The 25677-nt window shown below is 38.9% G+C and overlaps 1 protein-coding gene across 7 annotated transcripts in view; it reads right to left on the bottom strand.

Annotated features, from left to right (window-relative positions):
• CHRM3 (cholinergic receptor muscarinic 3) overlaps positions 1–25677 on the bottom strand; it is a 286298-nt gene that overhangs the window by 80954 nt on the left and 179667 nt on the right. The window contains exon 1 of one of the 7 annotated variants that reach the window (XM_054195963.1): positions 18634–19009. The exons of the other annotated variants lie outside the window; for them this stretch is intronic. The gene's annotated coding sequence lies outside the window, so the exon portion shown is untranslated. Of the gene's footprint in view, positions 1–18633; positions 19010–25677 lie in introns of those variants that run through there. 7 annotated transcript variants of the gene reach the window in all.

Below are 25677 nucleotides of genomic sequence, written 5' to 3' on the forward strand. Positions count from 1 at the left end.
CATAAATGTTGCGGCAAATTGGTATTAGTGGAATATAATAAACTCTGGCTACACTTCCACTGCTGTTCTCTACTCACAAATATTTAAATTGATAAAAACCCCAGAGATCCTGTATCCATATTGTTTTGGCTTTGAACTCCTACAAAGTGGAACAGTTTGCAAAATAACATCCCGTTGGACTCTGTTCCCCAAATTGCACAACACAGGCTCAGGGATAGCTTTGTCCTCCCCTTGCATGTCCTTGCACTCCATTTAACCTCTCAATCTTAGGTTATAATGCTAATGTCGCTGAGAATGATTGACGTGGAAGATTGACATGTGCCTTAATTTCAATACAACCATTTGAGGCAATAAACTAAAATGCAAGGGATTAGAAGCAATTTCTGCTACTGCAAAGCACACATTCCAAGTTTGTTAGCAAAATAAAAATCCATCTATAGCAAAGACAGCAGTTGCTAAACACAGACATGAATTTCAGCTGTGGTCAGGAAAATATAATCAGTTGAATATAACAGAAACCAGTGTCTCTTCAGGAGATGAGACTGCAGGAACATATAAACTTTATAAAAGGAGGCGCACTGTTAGGCTTGGTCCTCTGAAGATAATGAGAATCAGAATCTCATCAAAAGTGTTATGATGGAACTGGAAAAAAATTCAACCTGATGTGGACTGCAGACAGAAGAGCTGATTTGAGCTCAGAAACAAAGAAAAGTCTGCTCAGCAGCTAGATGCTTTTAAAGAAGGGTAAATTGAATTTAGCAGTGGCATGGAGATAATCATATAAGAGATTATTTTTATGATATACACCAAGACATTTTTCCATGTGGGAAATCAGAATGTCAGACGGAAAACACAGCTAAATGATTTTAGTTTACTTTTCCCTTATTTTTCTCTTACGTTCACTTTGAATGCATTTCTTTCGTATCCCAGACAGAAAAAACCCAAAAGATATATTTCTGTTTCTAGGCATGCTGCATGCTATGCACCTGTTTCGGTGAGGCCAAGGTAGAACATAGGTGTGTCAGTTAATAGAGAGGAGAAAAGAAATTTCAACAAAATATTTGCAAGAAAACCCACAATAATTAAGAGAAGGGTATAAACTGGGTTACGCAAGTTTACTGGTGTAATCACTTAGCTCAATATTCTGATCTTGCTCTGCTCATCTGGCATAAAACTTTTGCATTAGTCTTCAGTGCTCCCTTCTGTGAATAGGTACTTTAGTCACTTGCTCTCCACAGAGTCCACGCATTACATAAAATCCTATTCCAGTGCCTTTCAGGGATTTGCTTTTATTAACAAAGAAAGTAAGATAAACTTCAGATCAAAACTTGTGTTGATGATGTTTCATTTTATTAAGCCTGTTGTTAAGACGACTGCTTTGGGACTTCGGAGCCCACACCCTAGATTCTATCTTTTCAGGCAGCCACTTCCCCCTCTTATATCCAGAAGTTATGAGTCATCTCCCTCACTGAGCCAACAAATGCCTCTTAACCTTTTCCAGGCCTGAGAGAATAACAGCAGAAGGAGGTGTTCAGGCAGATTCTAATGACCTTTTAAATCAGAAAGACTGTGTGAGACAGAATGTGGTCCTAAAGGTCTTTCAGAAAACACACATTAGAAAGTAAATGCTAATTGAGTTGTCATTTCAGATAGCATGGCATACTGAAACACTGTCTAGTATCTAGCAAAGAGGATAGTTTCCAGGTTTAAACCAAGCTAAACAGAGTGAGGGTTCTTCAGTGTTGGTGGCAGTGATTTATTCTAGCATGCCAATATTTCATTATAATTTTGCAGTCTGAGTGTGATCTTGCATTCCTCTGCCATAGATAAAGGCAAATCACCCACCTTTCAGAAGGCGTGAAGCCAAGTTAAGGCTTTGAACAGAATATGTATATTCATTTTGCTGAAATGCCTTTATTCTTACACTTGCGGAAGTTCAGAACATTTCTCATAACCACAATACTGCTGCCGTGAGAAGCAAGAGACCCCTTAAACTATTCTACGTACAGCCAGTCGGGGGTTCTCAAAAGCAGCACAGGCAGACCCTTTTTCAGAAGCCCTGACTATCAGTATATCTGGACAGTTTGCAATGTGCCAGATACATATTTTCACTGCACTGGAAAGAGTTATTTCTCATCAGATAGAAGGCAGGGAAATTTCTATTACCCCACAATACACAAGTATGAGGGTAAGAGAATGTTGTCTTCCCACTGAGTATAAAACAGAGCTTCAGCAGAAAAGGATATCAAGTAATGGATCTGTGGTCTAATCATCAAGACAGCTATGACACGTTAATTACAAGAAGCATATTTAGTTCAAAAGTGAGCAGCCAATCGGAACATCTGGCAGAAAGGCACTTCTTTTGAGAAAACACACAAAATGTAATATCAAGCATGTCAACTTGAAAAGAATATGATAGTTTATTCATTATAAAAGCTTAGTTGCCAAAGTGCTTTCTTACATAAGAAGGATGTCCTGACCACTCCAGTTTTCTTAGGTAATTGTAAAATGCCTGTGAACTATTTCATGTTCGTTTTATCCTCTCGTTGATACTGATCATCAACCCAAAACTACTGAATAATCAAAGAGAGATCTCTTTTAACACAGTAATTAGTACATTTCAGTGATGCCTATACATTTTTAATCCATCAAACGCTACAAGAAACAATGCATTTCTCACGGGTGGGACCAATTAAGGTACCTGAACACTGCAGCAGTGTCTGTGACTCCCCATAATCTTGTTCTCCTACAGCCATCATTTGGTGTGATTGACGACATGTTTGTGAGTCTGTTAGACTCACAGAGCGTTTAATGATATCCAAAGGCAGGACATGGGCATCTCACATTTCAGCTCACAACATTTTTCATTTCAGAACATTTCCATAAGATATCAAACAAATTAATTTTTCCTGCATTATTGTAATGGAAAATAACTGTGAGGGCTTTTTCCATCTCAGTTCCACCACAGTTCTGAGAACAAAGTGCTGGCCACCCTCTTTAAAAGATACAACAAAGTTATCTCCTTCCCTGGTCTTTCCCTCCACATTTTTATCTTCTACCTGTTAGGGGATTTATTCTCAGGACAATATGGACATTACTCTCTGCTGTCAAAGAAATCTGCAGCAGCAGTTTTGTATCTTTTCAAAGGGTTTCACACTGTTTGTATTTTAAAGTTTAGAATACAATTTGATATTATTTTTTTCTCTTAACGTGTCCTGGTAATTAATAATGGCAATCAGCATTGTCAAAAACAACAGAAAGTTTTTCCTGAAATATCGACAACATTTAAATACAACTACATACAATAAGAGGTTGTGAGCCTGTAAACACCTCTTAATTTGATTAGCTTTAAGGTGGTGTGATTACTTGTATATGTCAAAGTTAAGCATAGGAAGTACTTACAAACTTACAGGATGAGGCATTTAGACTATCAAACACTGTAAAGTATTTTTTCCCAAGACTGGAAGCCAGTAACCATCTGCATTACTTGGGAAAAATCTTTACATCTACACTTCAGGTGACTTATTGCTGAAATTACAGCCAGGGACTTTCTTCAGCTGTGCAAACTGGTATTAAACAGCTAAAACCATAGAACTTTATAAATATTGTTGTGGTAGTTTAGTTGCACAAGCATAATTGTATAATTGTACAAGCACAGCAGCTTCAGAGTGCAAAGATAATTTTTCCTAACTGAAGTTATGAATAGAATGTATTTAAGCAAGTACAAATAGACTAGGTACTGGAACATACATAAATATTCATTAATAGGAATCCAGTGAGACTGCTAATGTCTGGCCTTCAGTCTCAGAAGCAAATGGCTCACACGCAAAACCTTCCTCTGGAGAGTTATTCAGCTCACATGCCTTTATTACCACCCATTACTGGACAAAACCTCCTGTTCCTGAAGCACCTCTCTCCAGGATGTCCACTAGCTGAGACAAGATGCCTAACTTTTACATGAGAAAACACTGGGGACATAAATTCTAGACTAAATGTATGCCAGAACAATCAACTGAATATCTTGGGTGCACCTACCATTTATCAGACCACCTACATTTACCTTCTCAAGTGTATTAGCCATAGAAGACAACTGAACTCCCTAAGTCAGTTTTAAGGGAGTTCTAGACGACATTTTATGAATAATCCTGCTCCCACTTAACTTGGATCAAGATTTTAATTTGCCTCCCTATTATTTAAAAAAATAAATTAAATAAGGAAAAATATCAGAATTGTAGAGAAGTTGTAGCGCTAATAGTTTTAAAGTGTTAAAGTTCATTTCAGTGATAAGAACACTATTAAAAATAATAAATTTTAAATATTTGGGAAGGGAAAAATATCTGGAAGGGGAAAAGAGTTTGCAACACATTTCCAAATGTATGAGAACTCCTATCTTTGGGCTCGTTTCTTTACTTGTTAATTCCTTTTAGGTGAAAATGGTTTCTATTCAATATTATCTGTATTTCAGCTACTGTGTGCCTTCAATTGTCTGTAATTTACTGTACTTTACATTGTCAGTCTAAAAATCACCATGTTGTCTTATTTTTATCATCTATAGAAGAAATTTGAAAGTCTAGATTTTGAATTCAGTTTGGCAAAGCGAATCAGTGTGAGTTCAGTTTCGGAAGTGGGATGTATATCTACCAGTAAGCGCTTCGCAACCAGCCTGGTTGGTCAGCTGAGAATCAGCTGGAAAACCTGATTTTACTGCATGAATTCTCAAGCATCTGCAGAAATTACAATGCTGCTGTAGACCACAGAAATTTCCTTTTAGATTAGAATTAGGTTTTATTTTAGTGCAGTTATGATTACAATTGGACCTAACCAACATCATAAGCAATCATTTGTACTAGTATTCTGAGTAGACTTGTATATGCAACACATAAAACAAATACAGCTCTATATTTGGGTCAGAATTTTATTTTCAAGCTTTCATGGTTTTTAATACTAGAAAACACTTCTGAAGTATGGTGCATCATTTGCTTTGTTAGCTTAGACAGTTGTATGAAGATGGGATTTTTGTTAAATATTAATTTCAGTATTTTCATTATGATAACATAGCAGCATAATTCAGCTTAAAGGAAATTAATATTTTCCCTATTCTTCTCAAAAAACCAGAGTAATATAAGAAATGAGTTCGGTAATGGCTTGCTGCAGAAAACCACAAGTGTGTTATTTTAACAACAATAGACCAGAAATGCAACAAATGAGTGTGTGAGACTACGCTGACATGAGAGGAGTATCCATGCAGGGAACAGGCATGACCAGGATTGCTAAAAGAGCATACAAAAGGTTACCAAGACCCATTACATTCCGTAGCATTCACAGAGATACACAGGTGTGTGTAATATGCATAAAATGCTAATAACAATATTAACACATAGATTCTGCTTCTTCGTTCTCAACAAGTGGTAGGTGCAGCTGCTGAGGTATCTTCGAAGGGAGCCACATTAGCTCCCTTAGTTTTGGGTTGGCTTTATGCCAGACTCAATTTCACCCTAATTTAGAGCACAAAGATGTGCTGTATCACACTGTGTCTGTGCGAGCCCACAGCCCTTCAGTGCTTTGGAATGGAACACAAAACATTTTTTTTCTAGCTAATGTTACAATTTTTTAAGGTTTCTGGAGCCAGTCTTGTACCCTGATAGATTAAGTCCTCAAACACTTGAGGGAGCATAAAAGAAATAAAACCACCCCTGCTTAGGCTCCTCCAAATGTCTCTCTAAAGTTTTCCTCTACCATAACGACTTCCAAAAAACCCAGGCAAGGTATCTAGATTGTGCATCTGATGCGAGCATAAGTGAGTAGTTTTTCATTGTATTCCTGTATTCAATTGTAAGCCAGTGGGATGGTTTATCTTCATTTCTTTATCTTTTTGGTATTTTTATTGTGCTTTGTGCAAGAAAGCTCCTGGGCGTTGCAGCAATACTAACAATTAAATAACCTTCTTATGATCAGACAAGCTATTCCACCTGATTCAGGGGCAATCTGATGAACTTCACTGAGTCAAACTGGCTGGAATCATTTGGTTTAAAAACCCTAAGGAATAGATCAGTGTTACAATTTCAGTCCAGAAAAATTTAGGATATTAAACTATTTTACAGAGGGAGACATATATCTACAGTTACAGTAGACAAAATACAAAGGACAAGCAGCAGCTGGGTGAAGAAGCAATTTTCCTTTACGGTACAGTTATAAACCAAGTACATTATGATAGGTGTTAGTATTATTAATCACGTTTACTACAGTAGTGCCTCATGCAAAAGATGAGCCTCCTAGGATTTTGTACTATGCAGAGATCTACAGAAAAATACCATAGCTATCCTGAAGAGTTTATAGGCGAGGTAAGCAATATAGGTACCAGAGGGGAAACTGGTACAAAAAATGAGCAGTGTGAGCAACGCAATCACGGCAAATGTTAGTTTTGCATGGGAAAGAGAGAACAAGAGGCTGAGATGGGACAAGGGGGAAGAAGTGGGCACTATTAAAGGGACAGCTCAAGCAGAAAAGAAAAGACAAAGAAATGTAAGTGAGCATGACCAGGATAGAAGCACTTGAGACAGATGTGAAGTAAAACTGAGGTGAAGGGTGGCAGCAGAGATTCAGAGAGGACATCCGCTAAGTGGAGGGGCAGAGACAAGCCTGCCAAAAGTGAAGAGATAGCTGAAGACCAGCTGTAGCCTGCGACAACAGCTGGCTGGACTCTCTGAACCCTCTGTTTGCCCCCAGGGTTGCCCTGGAGCTGGTGGGAGCTTCCTCAGCAGGTCAAGAGGTATTTGGGAACAGGTTCTGCCGGATGCATCTTAGACAGATGACCCACTGAGTTGTTCTTGTATTTGTGCTCTGACATCATTATATTTAGAGATGACCATGCCACAGAAAATCAGTTCTTTGCAATTTTGGACCATGGAACTAAAAAATAAAGCACATATGACACCTGCCTTAAAAATGATACCAGCCATCATTCTTTGATTGAACCAAATCAGCTTTGCAATCAGAACGAAGTGAAATTAGGTACTTCATTCTTGACTAGACATTACTTTACTGATGCAAGTGTATCTCAAAGAATTAGGATAACTGTCAGTCATAATACAGCTTTGCTGTTCAATATTTACTGACGTATTTTCTCTGCCCTGAGATGGCAGTGAAAATCAGGCTGCACATAAAATCTTTTAACAAACAGCAATGACACCTGACAATACAAAATTAAGAAAAACCTTGGCAATAGTCTGGTTTGTTTTTTTTTCCTTTTTGGTGTCACCAGATGAGTTTCACAACAGAGAAGCAAAAAGGGCATATTATAAGTAAGACTGCATGCAAATTAGTGGTAAAGGACATGTGGATACAATTTCCTAGGGCAAGGCCTGTTCCTACAAACAGTTGCATGAAGGAAAAGTCTCTGACTTCACAGAAACTCCCACAGAAGTCTGTGGAATCCTCTGGGGGAGCGTTTGGTCTGGAAGGCTCTGGTTTCAGGATCTGCATGACAAACTATTTTAAAGGTGGTCTTTGTTTACTGGACAGATAACCAACCTAGAAAGTAGTGAATATGAAGAAGACCTATTGGTTCAAGCAGACTAAGAGATGCCCCTAGAGCAATACTTTCATAAGAGGGTTATAAGACCAACAAGCCATATGAACAAAGGATGTGTATAGACGCATATATAGGAAGAAGGTAATTTTATTTCTGCAGATAAAATTGGGAGAACTTATAATAAACAAATACGTGCAAATGTAAAAGAAATAGAAAATTAAAAGTAGCTGCAGAATAGAGAGCTTTTTGTTTCCCAAACTGTATTTTATCTTCCTTACTCGAAATAAAACTGACCCATAATCTAGTTAGTGTATATTTGCTATCAAAAAGAGAAAATACCGAAAGGATCTTCATTCTGTCAAAGAGCGCTGGAGCTAGTGTCCTGAAGCTGAAATAAATGTCTAGAAACAAGCAAAATGTACACATAGTCACGGAGTATAGTCATCCACCAGGAAAACCACTGAAAAAAGCAACAGATCCTCTATCACTTAATGTCTTATACATCACTCAGAAAGTCACTTACTCTTTAATTTAAAGTCTTTTAGATCAACACAAGAATAACTTGGCGAAATTTAATGATTTCTGAATGCTAAGTGAGGACATCTCTGTACTAGGTACAAAAACAAACAAAAAAATGACACAGATGTACATGACTAACTTCTCTCACACCTGAGGAAGGTTTGGCTTTCTGAGAGGGACTAAGAGAACCCCAGCTCCTTGCAGCAACCTCCCTGACACTTCCCAGCTTTTCACTGACCTTCCCTTTCAGTTCATTCTCCATTTTTTTTCCTTTTATCTTTTCTAAAGGAGATTCTTCTAGTACGACTGGCATACAGCTATTTCACAAACTCAGCAAACCACAGCCAGAGCTGAGGAGTCTTCTGTCATTGCCATTCACCTGACTGTCTTTGTAGCAGACATACCTCCTATCTAGATAGCAGGATTGTTTGTTTGTTTGTTTCTTTCTTTCTTTCTTTCTTCCTTTCTTTATTCTTTGTTAACAATACCTTTATGGCCATCTTCAAATTTACCTTTTTCTATTGAGGCAGACTGCAGCGCCAAGCTGATCAAGGAAACACTGCACGGTTATGAAAATACACTACGTATTTTCTGAATTCGGTGCCAACCTCTGTGTATTTGCAATCAAACCAAATTGCTACGGAATTAGATGTTACGGGTTTTTAGACAGAGAAAGAAAAGCAATGAAACTAGTTAGGAGCACCCAAGCAAATAATAAATGCCAATCCAACAGCCACAGCATCAGCTCCTTGGCCCTGTGCAGCCCATGACGTAACTGCCGAGGCAGAGGGCAGAGAGATGAGGGAATAGTAAACCTTTCGGGGCTTTGGGAAACTGGTGGAGCCAGCATCATAGTGAAGAGTTCAAGGCTTCTAGGGCAACGATAGCAAAAGCTGTCAGCTTGACCAGGGATAATACAGGGAGACTGAAAGCAGGAAAGGTCTTTTCTCCTTGTCAGATATGGAGCTAATAAACTTGGGGGGAACTTATATTCTTATTTTTTCTTACCAGCTTTTGTAAATAAGTCACATGCACAGTCCTATTGTCGTATGACCTTCTGCTTGCTTTTGAAGGTTAAGTAATAAGTAATGAATTATGAATAATTCATAATTAATGAATAAGTAATGATCCTTTTCAGAGTGACTGGGATTGACTTGCTGCTCACACTACTTCAGAAAGAAAAAGCTTGTAGCAAAAATAGGATTATTCTGTCCAAAGAACATGAAGAGAAAACACATGGATAAAAGCTCTATCATAAAACTCCTCAGAGAGAGGTGGGAGAAACCAGGTTAATTTCTAAGGACTGTCCTAGAAGCATCTCTCGGAGAAGGGGGGAGTAGGTACAACTTCAACCTCCAAACGAAGAAGTTAGTTCCTAAGCATAAAGACAGAGAAAACTCCATTCCTGTTTTCTTGGAAACTCTCCAAAAAGGGAGTTTGCAGAGAACACCTGCAAGGAGTCCTGAACAGATGCAGGTCTTGTAAGTCGGTGTAGACTTAGCAATGCCTCAGGTTGGCTACACATGAGTGGTACTCAACATCACTGCTTTACTGGTATTATAAGTCTGTAATGTTTACCTTCAAAATCAATACTTTAGAGAGGCTTGACTGCATTATATCAACAATGTGGGACTAGAGGAACTGCCACTAAACAAATATCCTCTTCAGGATGGAGGACCTAGGACAAGCATTCCTAGGTCAACTAACAGAGAGAGGCATTATCAACATAAAATGATATTTCTTTTTCCTACCCTGTTCTCTTCCTACTGATTCTTCCTACCATAATAGTTTTCCTCAACCTGTGTCTCCTAGCTTCTGCTCCATATTACAGCTCTGACAATACCCACTCTCCTTCATCCTGCAATAATCACCTGAATTTTTTATTTGGTCGAAAAGACACGCTCTTTGCCCCTCCAAGGGACTGAGAGGCGTTGCTTCTCTCACAGACAAGCAGCATGTGTTTATCTTCTGGCTAGAAGATCCTTTCGCCTATTGGAAGGAGTGCTCCTCTGGCCGGGCTTCGGTGGGGACTCAGTGCACACCCTGTGGCTACTTTGCTGATGAACTTTGCATCACATCAGTGGGCTGAGCAGTACTCTGCTCCCCACTGCAAGTGGGCAAAACTGGGTCACAGGCATAGGCTTCATCTACAGAAAAATATGATCAGTCTGCATCTCTGTTACAGACATGAGGAAAACCCCTGGGAGAGAAGAAGAGGTGCTTCAATTGTCCTTAATTTCCTACCTGTATTAGTTCTGTCTGCATGAAAGAGTTAGGATTTTGAAGCATGAATTCAGGCAAGTCAAGAAGGGTCCTAAACTGTTGCAAACTCATGTCTGTATATGCATATTTACTTATCTTTCACTAGGAGTTTTGCCCACTATCCTGAAAACATGAATATATGAAGATTTACTTGAACAGCTCCTCACTGAAACTGGAGATATTTTACCTTCCCTGCAATTCCTTTGCTGCTGACTTCACTTCCCCTCGTTTTCACATGAGCTGAATGTCGGCAGGGTGTCCACTGGATAGTTTGACAAGCAAGTCCTCTGCACTGGCCTCTAGAACAGCTAGGAAAACTCCATATTCTAGCATTTGATTTGATAGAGCTAAACAACATGAACTCGTGACATATGAAAAATGACAAATAGGTCATGTATCTAACTGTGAAACAAACTCCGCAGGGGATAGTTTCAACATAACATCTGTTATGTATAAAAAAGGTTATGTGCTGAGTTTATTCATACCCTTTTTAGAGAAAACCAAACTTAGTCCAACTAATAAATTGTCCGAATTTATTTTAAACATGTAGTTTTAATTTTGGATTTACAGATTGCATCAATTTATCTGATTTTCTTCACATCAAATGAGGGAAATTAAATATGTATTATGTTAGCATGAAACATGTTTTCCTTAAAGCACTTTTTTCTGTCCACAGTGATTAGGGTCCATTATTGTTTGCTGTTCCCATAGTTGCTATTTTTCTACTGAAATCCAGATTTGTTTTTGTTGTTGACTCCGTCACTCTAAATAAGTTTCTTTGGAACTTCTTTCCAATCAATGTTCTTAAAAACAGAGCAATTTGCATTGCCCTGAAGGAGCTAATTCAAGGCATTTTTAAGTGCATCATAATGTGGAGACATTTTCACAATTTTGTTTTTTTATCAAAGTGATTTTATTGTAGCCTAATAGTTTCAGCAGAATGAAGTATCACTAACTGTACTCCAGTGAAACAAAAGCAAAAGTGAATTTTACTACAATCATCAATTCTGGACGCAAAGCTTTAATAGAAACAGCATTTTAACTTAGCAAAATACTGGAAGTGCACACGTGTGTATTTACGTACATATATAGATGTATGTATCCACCATAAAGAAACTGACTGCTAATTCTGTTTATATTTAATTGCTGCACGGAGATCTACCAGTAGCACAACCTTGCTAAGAGTCAAGGTGTCTATCTGTGACATGAACTGTACAGGCTTAGGAGGAAAAAGCAGGAACTGAAGCAGGAACAAGGGGTAAGGAGAAGAGGCTCTCTTGTGACCATTTGATGTTAAATATTCTAACTTTTTATGATAAATGTAACTGCAGAGATATTGAACATTATCCCTTTATTGCACATAAAAGTAATGCATTATCTTTTTGGAAAAAATTCTGAAGCTACATCATTAAACATGTTCATCTCAGATCGCTGATCCAGAATACAACAGTATCAATAACTTCATTATTTCATTAATTAACAATGAAAAACAAAGGAATGCATAAGTGGTTCATTACATGAACCTTTGTGACATTATGTGTCCACTGTATGATAAATATTTAGGGTTTATTTTTTTATAAATTCTTATGTGCAGGATTTGTACTTTTTGTCTCTGAGTCCATATATTTTGGCAGTGTATCTTCACATAATACTGGTTAACATAAGGTTAACAGTCAGAGCTAACCTTTTTTGCTTTTCTATACACACAGAAGAAACAGTTTTCACACGAATTGCCTTTATTAGAGACTATGAGCGCAAAATAACCTCCTCTCTCCACCAAGATTACCACATGCACGCCTGGCATACCGATTCATGCTGAGAGGAAGGCAGCGATGCTTTCCCTCTATCACCAGCCCTAGAGGTGCCACACATCAGCACTGCACAGTTAGATATGATGGCCACGACCTCTCAGGGGCTGCCATACAGGTTTGCACATGGTTACTGATTTCTTTTGCCACCGTGTGCACGTTATGTGTTAAATGCCATCACTGCAGGCTATGTCCTCCGGCATTTTCTTTCCATATCTCAGCTGGAACCACTGGCCTCACGAGCGTCATTGGGAGAAAGTGCCGAGAATGCATCTCCTCCTCTTGTCTGACAGAGCCCAAAGACATAAATCCTACTTTCAGAAAGACATCAATAATTCTTATGTAGTAAACCTACATTCGCCCCAGAAGCTGTGTTCACAAAGTGGTGCCGAGCTCACAGCTCGGGGTACAAGGGAAAGCAGCAGCTCATTTTACCAAGTGGATGTCAGCTGAAACACATGATTACAACAAAGGAAATGCACAATAAAGGGGTTTGGAATTGATCTCACCATTTTAATGTTTTATTACTGCTTCAATGCAATTCACTAAGTAACAATTCATCATAAAAATGCAGTAAATGCTGTTAATTGACACCTGTCTTACTCTTGTAATGTAGTGTGCTTCTGTATCTTAAGGAAGCCCCTAGATGATTAATGATTTTTTTTTTTTCCCTCTCTCAGGCTAAAAGATCTAGGGCATTTTACTTTCTGGAGCTCTCAATGATATTGCATGCTTTACCATAACTGATACTAGCTGTAACACTCCACCGGAAGACACAGAAGATACATTCTTTTCTCAAAATGTCATATAAATTTTGGAGGCTGTTTTAAAATTACTTCAGTGTAGGAAGTGTATTGCAGATCTTGTCCTAAGTGTGACTCTAAAGAAGCACTTAAATCAACATTTAAGCGTTGCTTTTAATAATACAGCCAATATCTTGGGAGGGTGTTTGCACTACTTCACCTGCAATTACCTCATCAGGTTTTTGCAGAGTCTTTGATAAAACAAGAGATAAAGTCACATATCAGTGGACAAACTTAATTCACTTAAGGCACTAAATTCACTTAAAACAGTAACAGTGAACTTCAGGCAGTAAGAGTTGAAGAGGAGGAGATAACCCGCACAGAGCACCCATGCACCAAGCACAAAGTATACTGATTAGAAAACAAAATATAAGGAGAATTTTCCTCACTGGCTCCGTGTACCAGAGAGGAGTATCTAGTACAAATTCCACCCTGTACTCTTCTGAATATCAAGTGAGCCTCACATTTTAACAGATAACGGTTTCAGGACTGGCAGCTCCTGAATTAATCTATGTAGTATTAATTAAAAACACTTCTATCTTAGAAAATGTATAGAAGAAATATTGATTGCATCCATCTAGCAATTACAAAGAGATTAAGAAAGAAGATGGAAAGAAATGAAGAACCTGAATTCCTTGGAGAGAGGCATTTAAGCACTGCGCTCAGGCTCACCCCAACAGAGCTGCGTATGGAGTTTTCATTCTTCCCCATCTCTTTCTCCTGGTAGAAGGTCAGAATATCCCAAGTAAGAGTGACATAACTAGCAATCAGTGCTGTTTAGTCATTCCTTCTCTGAACTGGCAACTGTCACACAGCTTACATTTAAAAAAAACACAGTAAAAAAAGGTGTTTTTTTTCATCTGTATTTCAACCTCCACTAGACTTCTGTGTCATTCTAATATGTTTACTGTGGATATAATGTGTAATTTTTTTTCCTTCTCAACACTTAGACTCTGTGTGTCCGTTTGAAGCTTTATAAATAATTCAAAGAAGCACAAAATCCTGATAAACCTACTCAAATGTAAGATACATTCAGTCATATTTAATTGAGGAAAACAAAGAGGCAATTGCCAAAAACTGAAAATCCTTTTCAAAATCCTTTGGTCACAGACTATTCAATTATTTTTGAATAATTTACTGAAAGCCCCCAAAATTTCTACTGTTCTAATTTTGATGTTACTGAATTCTCTATTGAAGGCAGTGGATAATCGAACTGAGTTTACTCTTACTTCAATAGTAACCAAAATGGGATATTAGAAAAGAAGGAAGAATCCAGAACTCAACAAATAAAAGAAAAAGCTGTATTACTTTTTGTTGTGTCAGTATCTGCATAGGTATAAGACCATTAAAATATCTTTATTTTATCAATTTTATATCAAGAAACTATTAAAAAATAACTTCCTTTGCATTTTAGAATATCTCAAGTAAAAGAAGAAAATTAATAATTAGCAAGTTAATAAAGTAATTTTGTTTTTTATCTTTGCATTTTTCTGCTAAAAGCTGAAAAGCATTTTGCAAATATTAAGTATTCCTCTAAGTTGACTGTTTCTATTATCAACATATTTAGAAGAACTGAAGCACGGAAAGTACCAATGACTGCTGAAAGTCGAACACAAAGTCAACGGCAAAAAGGAGTATTTCAGATTCTACAGTTCTGATTACCCACCCACAGCCTTCATCACACAACGACACTCCTCTTTCTCTATGAAGACAAGATGATTTACCACTGACTTATCCATAATTGGAATATTCATAAGCAATTATAGCTGTGTTCAAAGAATGTTCTTGGACTCAAACTCTTGAATAAAGCTATTATCAAGGATTAAAAAAAAAAGAAAGCACATTTTCACAGAAAATAGCACATATTCATTTTATTAGGTTGTTTCAACTCTATTTACGAAATCCATGGAGTTGTACAGCAAATTGTACTACTAGTTCTGTACTGTTAGAGACCTTAAGTCTAGTAACACCTGTGACAACTGTGAGTCCAAATAAGAAATAAAGTCATTATGATCCTGTTAATGCGGAGCCACAAATGGAATTAACTACCAAAGTCTACAACAAACATCAAGGAAGGAAGAGCAAAACCTGAGGAAATGGAAACAATTCACAACATCAGAGCAAGTTGAAAGGCTCATACATGAGAAAGTAGGCAACTTTTCAACTTCAAAAGTTATCCTTTTAAAAGGTGTATTTTGGCACTCACTCCTCTGGAACTGAAAAGCAAGATATTGCTTATTTTACTTCAGCCGAAACCCACGGAGCCTCCAAGGGGCTTCACCAAATTTCGAAGCAGGCCCCTACGGAGCTAGAATTCAAAACAAAAATAAAAATAAAAACAAGCTGCCGCTGCCCTAATATCTCTGCTCAGTGCAAACCAGGCTGCTCTGTACTGGCTTAGCAGATCAGGACACTTTCCTGCGCTAGGAAGGAGCTTGGATTTCACTTTGCAGCACTGGGTGCTTTACCTCACGCAGAGAAGGAAATACCAGGGCAGCTTTATGCCCATTCCACACATGTCCCGGAGCTGTTAAATGAACACCCGATTTCAAAGTGTTTTGACAGCCTGCGTGAAAGCCCTGGCGCAGGCTGGTGCCTCTGCGGCCACCCGCCGGCACTGCTCTCCCAAGCAGGCCAGCCGCTTCGGAGTGAAGGAAAGCAGGAGCTGTCAATGAACGGCGGCTTTTTGTACCTGGAAACTGCAGCTCTATCAAATAAATATGCTTAAAAATTCCGCCCCCACACTCAAGCCTGGCTCTAAAGCAAACCCGGAAGGCTTTGTGTCAGTGATCCTCAGGCTGAACGGATTTTGTTTAAAACCCAGTTGCACACACTCAGCCTCAAAGCAGTCACACGATGCCCTGCTTCCCAGCAAGACGGCCTGGTAGCGCTGGAGGCTCACCATCAGCTGTGCAAACCCCTCGCCTTCACAGCGTTCCCCAAACCATGTCGGTGAGACCCCATGAAATGGGGGTGCTGAGGCCTCCCGGGGGCAGAGCCGGGAGGGATGTGGGCAGTGCTGCTGGAGGAGAGCCCGTCAGCGGCCACTGCTGGGGATGCACAACGCAGAGAAGGCTGATGCCAAGAACCCAGAGGCAGGGAAAATTCACTGAGGAGGGAACTGAAAAGAAAACAAAAAGTGATGTTCTGGCTTCAAAGAAATAAGCAGCAAAACCTATCCTGGATATCTCTAAAGCCTCCTTACTTTTCTTTAAGCAAACAAGAAACCCATTGCTTACAAGCAAACTAAACTGAGCTAAACTATTCTACTAGAAAAAAGTTAACTTTTTGTGTCCATGGGTATATACTGATAAACTTTACTATGAAATGATTACCACTAACTTTGCAGAAGATGACATGAAATTGCAAGGCAGCCTTACATATACACAAATTCTAAAATTTGCATGTATTCTTCTAAAGTCATCGAGGCTGTCTTGTCTCTAATGAGTCAAAACGATGCATTCTTTAAAACTAACTTTAACAAAATTGCAAGTAGTAGAACCTGATAAAAAAAGAGTGGTAGTAGGATGTCTCTCCAGGTGTGTTTTAAGAAAAATCAGATTTGCTGGGTGGATTTATTTCAGATGTTTGCAATAATATGACTTAGGAAAAATATTTCAGATGGGAAATAGAACTTATTGGTACCAGCTTAATGAAGCAATGGAATTACTTTTTTTCAGTGTCAGAATGTAATAATGGGCTTATTTCCCATTAGAATTTGCTCTTAATAACTAAGCGGATAATCACAGACACCAAAAGCCGTGAAATCCAAATTTCAACTTAGGTTCAATATATTTTCAATGTGAATATGCTGTATTTCACTTAAAATCACGTTAAAAATCGTACAGGTAAATAAACAGTGTACAACTTTCTTTAACTGTTTTGAAAAAAAACCAACACAGTGTGATTTGATTTCTGTCAGAGAATATATGGCTTTTCTTGATCGATGTGACTTCTACTCTGCCTCCCCCTGCAAACGCTGTGTATCAATCTTTCTGTGCATTTTGGAGCACCGTGCATTGGAGTAAAGCACCCGCCATACAAGAGCCCCTGAGTTGGCAGCTGTTTTGCAGACAGACCTTGAGAGAGAGATGTATGTCGAGTTCCCTTTGGTGGATGGGAGAAAGGTTCATAAACACTGCAAGATAATCTCTGTGGACCCTTCCTTTGCAATAAAGGAAGACTGTCTCTGGCTGTAAGTTGTAAGAGAAACAAAAAATATAGACCCTTCCTTGAATTTCATGAGGATGGTGAAGCCATCTATAGGGGAAAAATACTTGATGTATTATGATTTTAGTAAATTTCATTGCATTTCAGTTTTAGGTTGTTTGTGATCCTAAGTTTTTCCTTTAGAGCCGCTGAAAATAAATAAACATAATTGCCACAAATTGGCAGGGGGTAGAGACAAAGTCGTTCTATTTGAACAGAAATATGTGAAGCCAACCTTTCAACTTCTGGCTTGTTAAGCTACTGCCTTAGAAAACTACTAATCAAATGCAATCTAGGGAGATGCTCTCGATTTAGCTGTCATTTGTTGCTATAAGAAGTAGTGGAGCAATGAATGTAATACAAAGAAAATGCCAAATGCTTCAGCCCAGGAGAAGATCTGCACTGAACCAAAACTTTCCAAGGAGCTACTAAAGAATCCAGCTGATAATCTTCACCACAGTTTAAAATTTAATTTCCACAGTTCAAATTGCTAAAGCTACCTTTGAACTCAATGGAAACAGTCCAAAGTCCTTGGCAGAACTCACAACATGTACGCTGTTAATCTCCAATTTCTCCATCATCGTCAGAGTCTATTTGCTGAAGAACGGCTCCCAAATGTGGTTAAGTTACAGTTAAGTACAATGTATGCACAGAAAAGTATATAAGAGGATATCCGAGGTAGAGATACAAAAAGAAGACAACACACAATAGTTACAACCACACATGGCGATGACTTTACTTTTACTGCATTGTTCTTCCTTTCTTTTTATTCAGTGCATTTGTTCTTTATTGCCTCATATTTATGGAATATGTAAAGTGACTCTTAGCCCTAGGGAGTTCAGCTCTGGGGAAATGACACACACACACGACCCTGACAAAACATAATGAGGAATGAGTCTCAAGAGATTCAAAATTCAAATGCAGTTTAATTGAAAAAGTTGAAGAAGATCAGAGGAAAACATCTTTTTTTTCTCAAATTATTTCATCTTCTGCTATAAACAAAGATGAACGTTTCTTGAGTTTTACCCATTAATAATGTTGCTGTGAAGCTCAAGTATGCAAACCAAAATTAAATAAACAGGCCTGATTCATCATTACACTCCAGTTGTTTCGTACTGCTCTGGTGAAGCAGTAAATCCAGAAAAACCATGTTGTTAAACCAGCTTTATGGCTGTTCTGCATCACCAAAGTGGCACAGAGCAACTCGTCACAGACATGTAGCGCAAACCCAATTTGAAAAACCTCTTCCTACTCTTCACATTTCTGTCCTCTTTCCTCTTTGAGACTTTTTTTTGGTATATTTTGTGAAAATTAGCTTCCGATAGGCATCGGAACAGACCTGCTGGAGGAGCAGCTCAGGCACTTTACATTATTAGCTGCAGCGTGGGATGCAGCCGCCCCTGGCAATTTCACAGGATTAAGCTCACCAGTTGCCCTACAGCTCCTTTGACCCATCCTCTACTTAAAGCCTGTATACCATTACTTTCATGTTGTTACTCACCCTTGAAGCAGCTCCACAACATAAAGCTGGTGCGAACCAAAGATGATCACTAACCCTGACTCCTGTCCTACGACAGCGCCTGGCTGCAGTCCAGCACAAAGCCAGGGCAGGGCTGGGATCAGTGAATGTACAAACAGATGAACAAATCTAACGATGTGTTACTAAGAGCTATAACAAAAGGGGAAAAACCCCAAAATGCAAAACCTCTGGAAAACAAATGGGCCTATGATGCATACCTGCAATTTGTAAGATACTGCTCAGCAAAGCACTTACACTGCCGTCGCTGAAGCCGAGCTCTCTGAGGCACTTTAGCACACTTCAGTTTCAAATGAAACACCTCTTACAAACACTTCATGACAGTTCCCGGGTGGCGAGAAAGTGGCACCCACTTCGGCACTACGCACCCAGGGGTGAGAAAAGCAGGACATGCAGCAAACGTGGCGGGAGCATAGCAAAGGTGCTAAATGCACTTCAGGCCCCCCTTCACGTGTGAGAAACTAATCCACAGCTGCTCGCTTGCATGCAGGCGGTTTCCCACGCTACGCTTGTGTCTGGCTGGCTGCCAGCCCATTTCAGAGGTGGGAAGTAAAAGTGATCCTCCTTACCCATTTATTTCCTTTAGAACAGGGAAATAACTTACGACCTGTGTTCCAGGTCAGGAGATAACAAGGTGGCCTCCCCAGCTGCAGCTCTGCACTTTCACCAGCTCATACCCCCTTTACACGCGCAGCCTCACTGCGGCTCTCCGCTTCGGCACTGCTATTCATGGCATCTCCGCAGTCTAACTGCAAACCCCACACTTCCTTACGTGAAGATGAATTTTTTCCCGTTCCAAACCAATTTTAATCCCTGTTATCAACTGAATTCAAAATCATCTTGTCCTGATATGCAGGGAAAAGAAGGAAATACTATGTATATCCTTTACCCCTTTTGTTTACAAAAGACCAGCAGGAGAGTTCTATTTTTAGGGAAGTCCAGAGGAGACTAAAAAGCATGAACAAATATATTGCTAATCAAAGTTCACCTATAATTGCATCAGAAATAATATAGAGCAAGATTTAGATGAAAATCACAGAATCACAGATTCGTAGGGGCTGGAAGGGACCCTCAGAGATCACCTAGTCCAACCCCCCTGCCAAAGCAGGGTCACCTAGAGCAGGTTGCACAGGAACGCGTCCAGGCGGGTTTTGAATGTCTCCAGAGATGGAGACTCCACCACCTCTCTGGGCAGCCTGTTCCTGTGCTCTGTCACCCTCAAAGCGTGATGATCTAGAACCCCACATAAAGAAAGAGTTCAAATTCACTGGCATAAGGACAAGGAAGGCATCCACTTAGGTTATATTCACTGCTCTCTCAGTGGATGACTTGCAAAACCCGCCTTTGATATATTTACTAACTAACACTTAGCTCAGGCGAGGATATCCACAGACACTTACGGATTAATATCTGACTAAAACTCTCCAATGTTTTATACCTACAGGATAAACTGTAGGTGGGAGAATAAAGAATAAATAGAGCTACAGAAATGGAAGCATGGAGGCTGATGCTGACAAATTTTGAACTGCCCAGGTCTCACTTCTGTCACCACAGGTTGCATTACATGTGCTTGATACTCCTGGAGATTTGTTTGAGGATTCCCAGTCTTTAGCTTTTAGCCATTCAGGTATTATTTTCATTAGATTAAATAACCAATTCTCTGTTCAGTTACTGGCAGCATTTTTCATCTCAACTGGTAGATGAACCTACAGCATTTAAAATATCTGAAAAGCATTTACATGGTTTTCAGGAAAATTACGCACACACATTGAATCATTCCCTCCTGCCCTCTTTTCGTTGGCTTGTGATCACACTCCTTTGAAATGAGGTAAAATTACAAGTGTGCATTCATGATTAATTTTAATTAGCAAACACCTACAAATCAATTATTAAATCGTCATCTAATTAGCAGGAATAGTAAGCTGTGAGCAGTAATCAGTGAGAAAAACTTCAGAGCGGAACGAGAAAACAAACAGCACGAAGCAAGCACACACTCAGAGCCGAGTCCAGCACCACTGAAGAGGAACTGAGATGGCGTCTAGGAAGCTCTGACCTGTCTTTCAGTTCAAGACATGAGGATATCCAATAATTTCTGTAAAAGCGCAGGTCCCCAGGCTTCACTGAGCACTACAAGAGCAAACGAATGGAGCTGCAGTACCTAGATGTTGTGTCACTGTGCTGTGCTCCTCCACAGCACACAAGCTCGGGCGTTTAGGCAATTTTATTTTCTATGTATTTTGATAACATTATATCATCTGGAAGACTCTTTCAGCCATTGATTAGCATTTGCATTTCTTGACCAGCTTATTGCATGAGCATACGCATCATATACTACCCGGAGTGGAAGTAGTTCAACTCAAGTACTATTCAGGTGATTCGGTCCTGACAGCAGGTATCCTGGTCAACTTCTGGAGGGAAAAAAACAGATCAACACCCCCTCGGTGTATAGGTCAGTAAAGGAACTGCACTTATGTATTGTTTTTAAAATAGTTTAGTCCAGTAATGCAATTTCATCTGCAAACACCTAACACGGAGAAAAAAAACACAAACAAACCATCAAACATGTTTCCTTTCTTTTTGCCTTCCTCAAATGAAATACCTCACAGAAGGATCTTTATTCATCTTCTCTCCAATACCACTATTTAAAACATTAAGTCTTTCTTTACAACAAACGGAAAAGCACTACTCATGTAAGTGGGAGTTCTAAAAATTACAATGTGCAGTGCTCTCTATATGAAAAATCATTTATTCTTTTAATATGCAGTGCATAGAACAGTTCCCTTAAGTATTAGTGTTTCTGACTCAATACGAATTTGCCTTTCTCTCTCCTTAGATTTACTCGTCTAACAAAATCATATCAGCACAAATGGCATTACGCAATGTACCTTATAATGCTCCTAATGTAAAAGGCTGTCTCAGTCTGCTTTCACCAGAGATTTCTGCCTATGCTTTAACAGAGGTAAATGAAAGGAAAATTCGGAGTCTTTGAAAATCTTTATAAGAGCTTAATATGGCATATCTTCATAACAGGGAAAAGTGAAAATATGTTTTAAAAAAGTGAGTACCTAAGAACGCTTGACCTAAAATACAAGTTTTAAAATGGGCCCAAAGCCTGTCAGCTTTTGTTTTCAAGACAATCAGGCACGATAGACAATCACCAAGATGGTTGGGGTAGTGAGCTGGGAATTTCAGTACCACCTACACTTTCTCCTTGCTGAACTGTGCAGCAAACTTGGCTCTCAGGTAGAAGAAAACATTTTATTCTCCATCTCACTCTTTCAGAAGGCTACTCAGAAAAAAACAACAGCTAAAGGCTCTAATGACCTCAGAATAAGACATGAAGATTACTGTGAATACTCCAAAGTATTCGCATTTCCCAGGCTACAGAGCTGTCAAAAAACTAGAATCTGTACAACAAAGTGTTCTCGGTCTTGCAGAAACTAGTGCCTTTTTTCCTGAGAAAGGAGCATCACAAGAAAAGCAATCATTTATGCAAACTGTACGCTAAGTTTTGAAACCTATTCTTGATGAAAATCTTTGGCCAGGCACATGATAAGGAGATCTCTAATGCAAAAGTCAGTTGATTAACTGACTACCTTAGTCCCTAATTGGAAAGGATTGCCATTGTGAGTTTCCTGGATGACGCAATGCCTACTTAAGAGGATACGTTTGCGCTGGAGCAGTTTTCTACAATCTAGTTTGCTTATGAAATGATGCTTCCTACAGAGGAGGTTATTTTTTCACAGGATGAGAATGATTCATAATCACATCATTGCCTTGATGAGAATTTATTATTTTTCTTGCTCTATCTTACACCAAACTGACGAGTCAGCCAGCCAAAATGTCTGTCATGCTAGACAAAAAATATCCTCCTGTTGTACTGATAATAAAAATTGTTTATTAAAAAAACCCACCAACAAAAAAGAAAACAGGTGGAGAAAAGATTTTTCACTAAAGACAATCAGCTGAAATCCCTTTCAGGCTTATCCGCTTGAATTGACGATTATCTATTCCTCATGCAACACTAAATATGATAAAGAAAAACATACTGCCTTGTTTCATCACTCACACTAAGAGAAAATGCTGGTCTTTGCGCTGAAATAAAAGCACAAAGAACATACTAAGCACTGCTGCTGCTAAGTATTTTGTACAGACAAAACACCTTACTACAGGGAACTCATGGTTTTGCCCCACTAAAATATTACATTCACAGTAGCGTAACAGATTTCAGGAAGAACATGTCACCAATTTCATTCTGGATCGAAGAAGACCGGTGCAATGACAATAGCATGTTTTCTACACAAAAACAATTTGATGCCACAACAGGCCTACATGGCTGCTTCCTTCAAAGCCTTGACAAACCCAGAATGAAACAGAGCTCATCCCCTAATTCCACAAAACAGTTATTACATTTTTAATACAGAGAAAGCAAGCGTTTCCTTCTCTTACCTTTAACAGATGTGCTGAAAGAATGCTCCGAGACATTTTTCGGTATGCTTGTGATAGAGGAATCCCTGACTTACATACATCAGCTGCCATGGCATAGTTCTAAAATTGTCAGATGAAGTGGTCTGAATTACCCAGCGGCTTGATAAAAATCAGCTTACTTCAGATCTAATCTAGAGACTGTGTGCAGATAGCTATGTGTTAGAGAAATGGCAAATATTACAGAATCAAAAAGACAACTGAAGAACAAGCCATGAACTTAGAGTGCTATACCTATTATCTTTACCAGTATAGGAAATGTAATGTTATTGTTTCTGAGCCATATAAATGCGTACTATGAAATGAAAAATAACCAGAGTTCTCCTTTGAAAATTCTGTAAAAGTCTAATGCTTATGCAAATGTAATTCACATTATTACGAAAGGATTGGCGTAACTTCCCAAACTTTCTCTCGGGAGAGAAATTTCCCAAATGGACTTTAAGTTCTCAATATGAAAAGAAAATCTATTTGCTCTGCCTGCCATTTTCCCGCTTCTTAAATTTACCAAAATAATGAAAACACAGTCCATGAAAAAAGGACCATAAGAAACACCTCCATCAATTTAGCCTATGGATCAGCAAAAAACAAAGCAATCTCTAATGAATAAACATTGATATTTCTCAGAAGAGTGAAATCATGACATCCCACAGGAAATTCCACCCATGCCCACTTGTATCTCCTGGGGAGTCAGCAAAACCTCTGGATCAAGGGCAGAGGGATCCAGCAAAACCTCAAGTTTTATTTTGCCAGAACTATGTGTATTATCAGCCTAAGCATGCAGTCCTGTCTTCTGCACCTTCCCGCAAAGCCATGAGTCTTCTGCTCCTAGATGTAGTCATGCCTGCTTTGACCTTTTGGACAGTGTCCCTTTTTGAGCTGCAGCATTTTGCATCAACTATTTCATTTAGAAAAGGTTTGCATTTTAGGATCCGTTAATACTGCACTAGAAAAAAAGATAGCTAATACTACTTTCATATCCTGTCGCAGCAATCAGCAACAGTGAGACAATGCTTATTTTTCAGATTATATCAACTCCATTACCCTTAAGCCAGAAAAAAGTAGCCACAGAAAAAAAGTTTCAAAAAAGTAGTCATGATGACCAGTGTTTGAAAAAATTAAAATAAAGCTTTTGGATATACAGCCATAGGATTTGAGTGCCAACATTTACGGAAATACAACATGAAAAAAAATAAAGTAAACATTTTGCCATTATCTTATGAGAAAGTTTAGCAGACAAATAACACTGCGATACAGCTAAATCATCTGCCACGTTGAGAGAAGTTGAATCCTTGTGATAAGTGCTGAGGTGCAGCAGTAAAATAAAGATTATCATGGCATTGATGTAGAGGCACAAGTAGTTCTATGGTTGCTCTTTACTACCACTTGTAGCACTGCTAATATCAGTAGTTAGGGATAAATAGATACATTTCCCTTTATTTAATAAGTAATCTCTCTGCTAAGTATAAGGAACAAATTCAGAATGCAGCAAATACCATGGTAAAATGTTTCATTAAGTGGGCTCTTCTGGAACAGCCGGGAGGTCACAAAAGATGGAAATTCTTTCTGTCAACCTGAATACAACTACAAATCCAACCAGCATAAGCAACTATCTCAATTCTCAGTCACATGCATCGAACGTGGATACTATTGCTTTTACAACGCCTGGAAGACTAAACTGACGTCCATTTCTGTAAACTTTGCTAGCCAATGACACAAAACAGCAGGACTGGTACTAACAAATGATACCTACCTACACACACATGCACACATCTTGTGACAACAAAGCAACAGCACATGATATCGAGTTCTCTGTGGTAAAAAGATGATCTGTATCACTTCCTTGGCAGAGAGACAAAATGAAGAAGGAATATCTTCCCATGGTTTCTGCTGAGAAATCTGGCCAATACTCAGTCTCTGCTGTGGAATCTTTACTATTTCGTATTCGTAATCTTATAACACGCAGTGCTTCTGCAGATACTTATCAAACAAATTCTGTTCTGGCATTAAGTCTTCTTTTAAACAGAAAATGAAGACAATTTAAATTTTCCCACAGATTTTTTATAGGCAAGTCAGGCTCCAAATCAAACCCAAGAGACTGAAGAATTACACATATTCACAGAAACACATGAGTACTTTTAATTGAGTGACACAGTCACGTGTAATGTCGGTACCATCACTTTTACACTATATTCATGTGTAAACCAATGTTTGCCTCCGGAACCTGTGCAGTGATAATACTAATGGTCCTCTGTAAAAGCCCAGATCTGCGCTCAGCACAGAGCTTCGATCGTTCATTCAACCCCAGCACTCAGGATTTATCAGGATTTATCAGCAACAAAGGATGCTTCATTCTTTCTGGAGTGTAAAAAAGAAATAGTGACACACCAGTTTATTGCTGTGCACTGTGACACGACCCATGGAAGGGAAATCTACCTCTACCTTTAGAAATAAGACAGGGAACAAATTATGTCACATTGCTTTGAATCTTGGAAATAGGGAAGCAGAAATGGGACTTCTCCTTGG

This window comes from Rissa tridactyla, chromosome 3 (assembly GCF_028500815.1).
Source record: "Rissa tridactyla isolate bRisTri1 chromosome 3, bRisTri1.patW.cur.20221130, whole genome shotgun sequence".
Lineage (NCBI taxonomy): Eukaryota > Metazoa > Chordata > Aves > Charadriiformes > Laridae > Rissa > Rissa tridactyla.